The sequence below is a fragment of the Schistocerca piceifrons genome, chromosome 1 (assembly GCF_021461385.2).
Source record: "Schistocerca piceifrons isolate TAMUIC-IGC-003096 chromosome 1, iqSchPice1.1, whole genome shotgun sequence".
NCBI lineage: Eukaryota > Metazoa > Arthropoda > Insecta > Orthoptera > Acrididae > Schistocerca > Schistocerca piceifrons.
In genome coordinates, this window is record NC_060138.1 from 357504210 (window position 1) to 357513266 (window position 9057).

General features: G+C 46.6%; 2 non-coding genes across 2 annotated transcripts; both read left to right on the forward strand.

Annotated features, from left to right (window-relative positions):
* The first annotated feature begins 6903 nt into the window (after positions 1 to 6903).
* Positions 6904 to 6980, forward strand: Trnat-cgu. The gene has a single exon. It is a non-coding gene; the product is annotated as a tRNA-Thr (tRNA).
* Positions 6981 to 7203: 223 nt separating this feature from the next.
* Positions 7204 to 7278, forward strand: Trnat-cgu. The gene has a single exon. It is a non-coding gene; the product is annotated as a tRNA-Thr (tRNA).
* Positions 7279 to 9057: the final 1779 nt, after the last annotated feature.

Genomic DNA, 9057 nt, shown 5'->3' on the forward strand with positions numbered 1-9057 from the left:
AACTCACCCTTTGTCCTTTGTGACTGCCCGAATCTTGCAGGCTAAGAAGCTTCCTAAAACAGAATAAGCGACTGCATCTGGCTAGACATCTTTTTCAGCCAGAAAGAGCGCCTTAAGACTGTTAGTCAGACGAACCGGGAAGTCCTTTCAATGCGCCCCCCCCCCCCCCCCCCTCTGGAAAGTCTTTTGCTGCCTGCTGCACCTTGATACGACCTCCCACTTGACAACGGGTGAAGGGCAAACATCAATGCGGGACGTAACCGAGACATCAGCAGTAGGGAACCGATCGGGGGCAGGGGGGAAGTGTTGGACGTCCCTCAGATCCCCAGGTTTGGCCCCGCACAGCGATGTCCACTGGAAACTGCCTCAAGCTGCGTTAGCGTAGCCAGCACCTTCTGCATCCGAACAAAGCAATCACAGTCCCTGTCCATACTAAAGACAGCCGAACTCTACACTACACTCATATTAAAACGCTAAACGGTGCCCAGTAAGCACACAAGCAGGCAAGAAATTTTAAAATTCGTAAACACTCATGTAACTGAATATAAGTCGCTCCTGTTTTGAGCTCATAAAAAATAATTCACAAACGAACGCTGTACTCGCCTGTGCTGCTGCAGGAACGGAAGCTGCCGCGTTACCGACTGTCTAATCAACACCGAACTGTTCAAACCTAAACAAACAAAAGACTGTGGTGGCATAAATTGCGGTACTGTACTTCCTCGTTCTTTCCCCCACATCTGTATAGAGCAATTATCCCTTCCTTTCGTAGTCTTTCATCTCCCACCTGTGCATTTCAGTCAGCCATCGCTATCGCTTCTACATCAGTAATTTCATTCTCTAATTTATCTAGGTATTCCTAGATGTTCTCCTCTGTATTTCCTGTCTGTTGTGCATATACTTGGAAGAAGTCCGTGACTACATTATTTATCTTCATTTTCGGCCTATACTTGAGTATTGCTCATCAGTGTGGGATCCGTACCAGGTCGGGTTGACAGAGGAGATAGAGAGGATCCAAAGAAGAGCGGAGCGTTTCGTCACGGGGTTGTCTGGTAGGCGTGATAGCGTTATGGAGATGTTTAGCAAACTCAAGTGGCAGACTCTTCAAGAGAGGCGCTCTGCATCGCGGTGTAGCTTGCTGTCCAGGTTTCGAGAGGGTGCGTTTCTGGATGAGGTATCAAATATATTGCTTCCCCCTACTTATATCTCCCGAGGAGATCACGAATGTAAAATTAGAGAGATTCGAGCGAGCACGGAGGCTTTCCGGCAGTCGTTCTTCCCGCGAACCATACGCGAGTGGAACAGGAAAGGGAGGTAATGACAGTGGCACGTAAAGTGCCCTCCACCACACACCGTTGGGTGGCTTGCGGAGTTTAAATGTAGATGTAAAATCTTCATCACCCTTTCACTTGTGTATCCTACAGCTTCTACGTATTCTTCTAGGGTTTGTTTCACTATTACAACCACTTGATTTTTGGCCTTCTGTTCGCCACTCCAATAAAGTGTGTATGCTTATCTCATTTTCCTCTTCCACCTGATTTCATGAGGCACTAACATTTTCACATCTCCTTCTCCGTGAAATCTGTCAGCTATGCTGCCTTCCCAGACAGAGTCATCATTGAGCCCGATAATTGCGTCTAAGTCGGTTCTAGCAAATGCTGTTGAGTGGAAGGACCGAACCTCGGATAATTTAAAACATCACTCATCACTAAAAGGAACAACACATTTTATTCTCACTGAGAATTTAAAAGGATTAGTAGTGACCAATTCGGACATTAACTAAGTCAAAAACTTTCTTTTCACTGTGCTGTTCAAGAAACCAGTGAGTGAACTCAAATTTTAATAGTTTGAAATTGCATGAAACAATAGCTGCCCCCAAAGTAAAGTCGCATTACAATAAATTAACTGTATTACACAATAAAAATACTAATTCATGAACAAAAGCAGCCTTTAAGATTAAAAAAAAACGAAAGGACCACGGGAACAGCAGCAAAATTACAAGAGTTTAAAATTGGAAAAACACAACTTCTTCTTTGGTCATGACAACAAGGCAGCCAAAAAATATTAATTTTCAGTATACACGCAGCCCAAGCTGCCTGAAATGATGGCTGACCCTTCTAATACATTTGCTGCCTGTGCCCAAACGTCAGGATGCTGGCCAGAAGTGGCCAGTAGCACTGATTGCAAAATAAAATCCAAAGCTCAAGATAGGTCGAAACATTGCAATAGTATAACCTTTATCAAGCCTCTAAATTACAAAAGTGTGCCCAGGCGCACCTGTAATACAGACAAAAGACTGTTAGTTAACATATAATTATTCAGTGCGAAACTCGATATGAAATAGAAAGTAGAATGGGCAGTTTTCAAGAAAGCTACAAATAATGGTAATAAAGCAGCTTTAAAATTTACTTCCCAACTTTAACAATCTTTGTTGTTAAGTAGCTCATTAACGACCCCTATGGCCGAATTAAGAGAAAAAGTTGGCCTAAGTACAAGCTACATCTGGAATGCGCTATTAATGACACTTATCAGAAGATAACATACATAACAGGAGTGCATTTTAAAAATTTGTTACATTGCCCACCCAAGAAACCAGTGAGAGCGATTTCCTATAGTAGATTATTATGTACCCTGTGAGGGCTTGCTAACAGAAAGATGTGTCAGGTCTAATAATGATAGTAGTACGAACTAACGATAGCCTTCAGAGGAGCTCATAGAGCGTGCTACTTTTAATACTAAAATTGCTTACAGTTTTCAACATTCTTCCCTTCACGCAACGCACGGGTACAAACAAACACATGCTCAAAGCGTCAGACGCCGCAATCAGACCTGATCCAGCAAGCAACGACTCTTAGCGGCGCTCGAAAGAAAACAACTAAACACACCAAAGTTTTAATACTAGAAAAACGGGAAAATTGTAGTACACAATTTACTCTCGGTGTCATAGAAAGAGCTCCTAACTTATCAAGATCAAATTTACACCAGCTCAACAGACAGCTTAAATAACACACACAAGGAAATCAGCTGCTTTTTTTCCCTTTTTTTAAAGGAGACAACATAACAATACATCGAGGCTCGAACAACATCTAACAGCTTAAAACGCACTTTCTAGATCACACAACGAACAGCGCCACAAGTAAAAGCAGAAGCAATCGTAAAACATGGAGCGACAGGTTACCCACATATAATGAGTCAACCTCGCGTTACGAAACACTTGACTTTCCAGCTATCCAAGATGTAATCATTGACCAATGCGAAGGGGAACCAAAGTATCTTCCACAAAACGGCTACGACAGGACTACCACCACCCAGGGTACATCACACTACGGCCAAGCAAATGCCAAATGCACCAGCCCGGCCGTACGGAGAAGCACTCCGTGTCTCACTTCTCGTTCACTTTCTCAGTAGCCGCCCACACTGGCTGCGACACTCCTGCAGTCGCCGCGCGCCACCCAGCCGACTCGAACAGTTGAAAACCAAAGAGAGCGATGACTCCTGTAAAAAAAAAAAAAAAAGAACCAATGTGAGTCGCCACGGTTGTCACATAACGATGCCCACCTTCAGTACATCGGTGACTAATCGCCTACTGCTCACTCCAAGACTGCGCGTCGCCAGCACGGTGCGCCGTAACTTTTTCCGAGGTTGGTTTTGAATTACTATTCCATTTGCAGGTTGTTATTACGATGAGGTCGTCACTCCTAAAGGCAATTTAGAGCTATGCTGTCATAGATGTAGGCCGCTTCTGACACGATAACCAGACGCGTTTTTTTAGCCGCTCCCGTGTACAAATGCTACCAGTAACAGGATACCATGACAGTACCTCCGTTTTTTCCTCTGTTGAGACATTTGTTTCCTCTTGCACTCTCAAAATCATTGACCACCTTCCCCTGTAACCTCGGCAGTGGGCCCTTATAGGATGCTACCAATAGCCATGTGGACCCGGGTTACTTTAACGAGAGTGTTACCCCTTCCCCTCCTCCTTCCTTATCTGTCGCAAGACCGGGTCCCGGGCTTGGGACGAGCTCGCTTCCCTAACGATTCTAAATGGAAGGACAGCTGATAAAGACAAATCGAATTTACATCTTCTGTCCTAGAGCTTTGAACTTGCGTCTCTTTGTACAGTGCAGGCCATTGAAATTGCAGCGTCAGGAAAAATTGCAAGTAACAAAGTTTTACTTATTGTGCTTATACAGCATAGCAGGAAAAACACGTGATTAACTTTCGCACCACAGGTGGCAACTACCCTACTAGCCATTAAAATTGCTGCACCAAGAAGAAATGCAAGTGATAAACGGGTATTCATTGGACAAATATATTATACTAGAGCTGACTTGTGATTACATTTTCACGCAATTTGGGTGAATAGATCCTGAGAAATCAGTACCCAGAACAACCACCTCTGGCCGTAATAACGGCCATGATACGCCTAGGCATTGAGTCAAACAGAACTCGGATGGCGTGTACAGGTACAGCTGCCCATGCAGCTTCAACACGATTCCACAGTTCATCAAGAATAGTGACTGGCGTATTGTGACGAGCCAGTTGCTCGGCCACCATTGACCAGACGTTTTCAATTGGTGAGAGATCTGGAGAATGTGCTAACCAGGGCAGCAGTCGAACATTTTCTGTATCTAGAAAGGCCCGTACAGGACCTGCAACATGCGGTCGTGCATTATCCTGCTGAAACGTAGGGTTACGCAGGGATCGAATGAAGGGTAGTGCCACGGGTCGTAACACATCTGAAATGTAACGTCCACTGTTCAAAGTGTCGTCAATGCGAACAAGAGGTGACCGAGACGTGTAACCAATGGCATCCCATACCATCATGCCGGGTGATACGCCAGTATGGCGATGACGAATACACGCTTCCAATGTGCGTTCACCGCGATGTCGCCAAACACGGATGCGACCATCATGATGCTGTAAGCAGAACCTGCATTCATCGGAAAAAATGACGTTTTGCGGTTCGTGCACCGAGGTTCGTGGTTGAGTACACCATCGCAGACACTCCTGTCTGTGATGCAGCGCCAAGGGTAACCACAGCCATGGTCTCCGAGCTGATAATCCATGCTGCTGCAAACGTCGTCGAACTGTTCGTGCATATGGTTGTTGTCTTGCAAACGTCCCCATCTGTTGACTCAGGGATCGAGACGTGGCTGCACGATCCGTTACAGCCGTGCGGATAAGATGCCTGTCATCTCGACTGCCGTTGGGATCCAGCACGGCGTTCCGTATTACCCTCCTGAACCCACCGATTCCATATTCTGCTAACAGTCATTGGATCTCGACCAACGCGAGCAGCAATGTCGCGATACGATAAACCGCAATCGCGATAGGCTACAATCCGACCTTTATTAAAGTCGGAAACGTGATGGTACACATTTCTCCTCCTTACACGAGGCATCACAACAACGTTTCACCAGGCAACGTCGGTCAACTGCAGTTTGTGTATGAGAAATCGGTTGGAAGCGTTCCTCATGTCAGCACGTTGTAGGTGTCGCCACCGGCGCCAATCTTGTGTGAATGCTCTGAAAAACTAATCATTTGCATATCACAGCATCTTCTTCCTGTGGGTTAAATTTCGCGTTTGTAGCACGTCATCTTCGTGGTGTAGCAATTTTAATGGCCAGTAGTGTACAAGGGCTCTAACACAGGTGGCATCGAGCCAAAAAGAGCTTTGATAAGGGTAATTCATTCCATGTTGCACCAACTCCATTCAGGTCTCATCAGCCATGGCGGATGGCGAGCGGTGGTGTACCGGTCCCCCGGCGGCCCCTGACCAGATGTTTTCAATAGGTGAGAGATCTGGATAACCTCATGGTCAGAGCAACAGTTGAACACCTCTGTTTCACGGCTGGTCAGGACAATGCGAGCAAAATTCGGTCTTGCTTTATCTTATTGAAAGACAACGTTACAGGGCCATCGAACATAGAGCACAGTCACCGCCCTTAATACGTCAGAAACGTAACGGCTGCTGTCCACATTGCCAGCTATGCGAACCTGAGTTGACTGAGTTGTTTACGAACTGGCGCCACATACCATGAAGCCAGGTGATGGGATCCGTAAGGTGACGAGAAATGCAATCTGGCTACGTTAGTTCCCCTTGGAGCACTCACACACAGAGACGTCCATCGTGATGCTGCACTCAGAATCGGTATGCGTTTTAAAAGACATCATGACGCTACTTTTGTTTCTAGTGTTGCCGTTGGGCGCACCACCGTCGGCAATCCGCCCTCCGCGTCCCCAACAATGGTAGCCGCGCTGATAGCCCGTGGTGCTCCAGAAGCCGCTGCACAGTCTGTCTTGCTTCAGACAAGTTCATTTCCTGACTCGAGGTACCGGGTAGCTATAATTAAGCTTTCGCTACTTGTGTCATTGTAAACGGAAAACTGCCGTATGGTTGAAAGCCGGCCGCGGTGGTCTAGCGGTTCTAGGCGCTCAGTCCGGAACCGCGCGGCTGCTACGGTCGCAGGTTCGAATCCTACCTCGGGCATGGATGTGTGTGATGTCCTTAGGTTAGTTAGGTTTAAGTAGTTCTAAGTTCTAAGGGACTGATGACCACAGATGTTAAGTCCCATAGTGCTCAGAGCCATTTGAACCATTAATTATGGTTGAAACTTCCTGGCAGATTAAAACTGGGTGGCGGGCCGAGACTCGAACTCGGGACCTTTGCCTTTCGCGGGCAAGTGCTCTACCAACTGAGCTACCCAAGCACGACTCACGCCCCGTCCTCACAGCTTTAATTCCGCCAGTACCTCGTCTCCTACCTTCCAAACTTCACAGAAGCTCTTCTTTCTTCCAGCCGTGCTAGTTCTGCAAGATTCGCAGGAGAGCTTCTGTGTAGTTTGGAAGGTAGGAAACGAGGTACTGGTGGAATTAACGCTGTGAGGACGGGGCGTGAGTCGTGCCTGGGTAGCTCAGTTGGTAGAGCACTTGCCCGCGTGAGGCAAAGGTCCCGAGTTCGAGTCTCGGTCCGGCACGCAGTTTTAAACTGCCAGGAAGTTTCATATCAGCGCACACTCCACTGTAGAGTGAAAATTTCATTCTAGAAACATCCCCCAGGCTATGGCTAACCCATGTCTCCGCAATATCCTTTCTTCCAGGAGTGCTAGTTCTGCAAGGTTCGCAGGAGAGCTTGTGTGAAGTTTGGAATGTAGGAAACGAGGTACTGGTGGAATTAAAGCTGTTAGGACGGGGCGTGAGTCGTGCTTGGGTAGCTCAGTTGGTAGAGCACTTGCCCGCGTAAGGCAAAGGTCCCGAGTTCGAGTCTCGGCCCGGCACACAGTTTTAATCTGCTAGGAAGTTTCATGTCAGCACACACTCCGCTGTAGAGTGAAAATTTCATTCTAGATACCGTATGGTTGCCAACTTCGGAGGAATAATGTTAAGATTGTGCGCTGCGTGATTTGCGTTGTTAGTACTGTCAGTGTGATGATTGCCTTTAGACGCAGTTGTTGGTACGATGACATAGGGTTGAAACACAAGCACGAGTATACATTAAGTTGCAGACAGTCGGCATGGGTCTGGACAACGCGAGCAGGGCTTTATGCGTAAATCTGTTTTATCGAAACAACGGCAGTAGTGCTGCTGCTCTTCGCTGACATGGACGCATTAAAGGAATACGGAGAGGTCCTCTTTCTAGATCTGGGTTGAAGAACATGATTTAGTAGTTCGAATTAACTAGTGATTTGAGAAATGTTCCTGGGAGAGGCCGACGCCCAAATGCGCCACAAATTGTTGATTAAGATCCTGTTGCCATGGCTGAGAATGCTGGACGGAATGTGCGATCTTCAAGTAGTGCACGAGCTGTGTCGCCACAGCTAAACATTCCATGGTCCACCCTTAGACAAGTGATGCGAACAGTTGTGAAATGGTACCTTTAGTGGCGTTCCAGGCAGTAGTGAATGCAGATGGTCGTCACAATGAGCAACTTTTGTAGCCTGGAACGTGAACATAGTACGCAGTTAATAAATGTTAGCTTCTCATGTGGAAATTAAAATGTGTTTCTTCCAAAGGTTTATTCGTTATTTCTGTTCCACATGTCATTACAAACGTCTCGACAAAGTTTCAATGTCCTACCATCACTCATTGCGATGGGACCCTCTCAAATAGCGAAATTTTAGTTATAACCGTCCTACGCATGACGTGGCTGTACCATCCTGCACGCTACGCCGGACAATATTCTTGTACTCTCGGGCGCTAGTTGCGTGGCCGTTGAGACCCTGCAAGGCGCTGAGTGGCTCTCTTGAAATCCATTCGATACATGCATGTCATGGGAATCCGAACAAGGCGAGCAGCTATGCCACGCAAAAACGGGAGCCTCTTTAGATCGCGAACCTGCCGCTGTGCTGCCAGATGTTTCTGCGTCTTGTAAGAGGCATAACGCAAGATACTCACAAGGAACCAACATTCAAATGCGATTTCTGAATGCACATGGTGCGACTTCTACATACTCGTATGCAGATGCGCTGTAACGGTTATCATTTGCATATCAGTGTAGAGCGGAAACAGAAAACATTCCAAGTGCCATTCTTTCACAAAACGTGGTCAAGTACTTTGTTACATCTACCTACTATTGTTCCAAGTGTCGAATGATAGAGAAAATGTTTCATTCATTACTAGAGAGCGTATGTGTTTTGTGTCAAGTTGAGTTTCCGAATTAAGTTCCAAGTGCCACCTATCAAGATCTCGTCCATGTAATCTGAGAAATTTTGAAGAGATAACACACAAGTGCTGGCCGCGGTGGTCTAGCGGTTCTAGGCGCGCAGCCCGGAACCGCGCGGCTGCTACGGTCGCAGGTTCGAATCCTGCCTCGGGCATGGATGTGTGTGATGTGCTTAGGTTAGTTAGGTTTAAGTAGTTCTAAGTTCTAGGGGACTGATGACCACAGATGTTAAGTCCCATAGTGCTCAGAGCCATTTGAACCATTTTAGCTATAACACACAAGTTTTTGGCGACTGGGCACGGCTTCTTGAAGTGCGACAGAGATTTTCCAATTACGGAGAAACGAGAAAAAGCAAGGCATTTGTTGCACAAGATCTACACGAGGTCGTTGAGTAA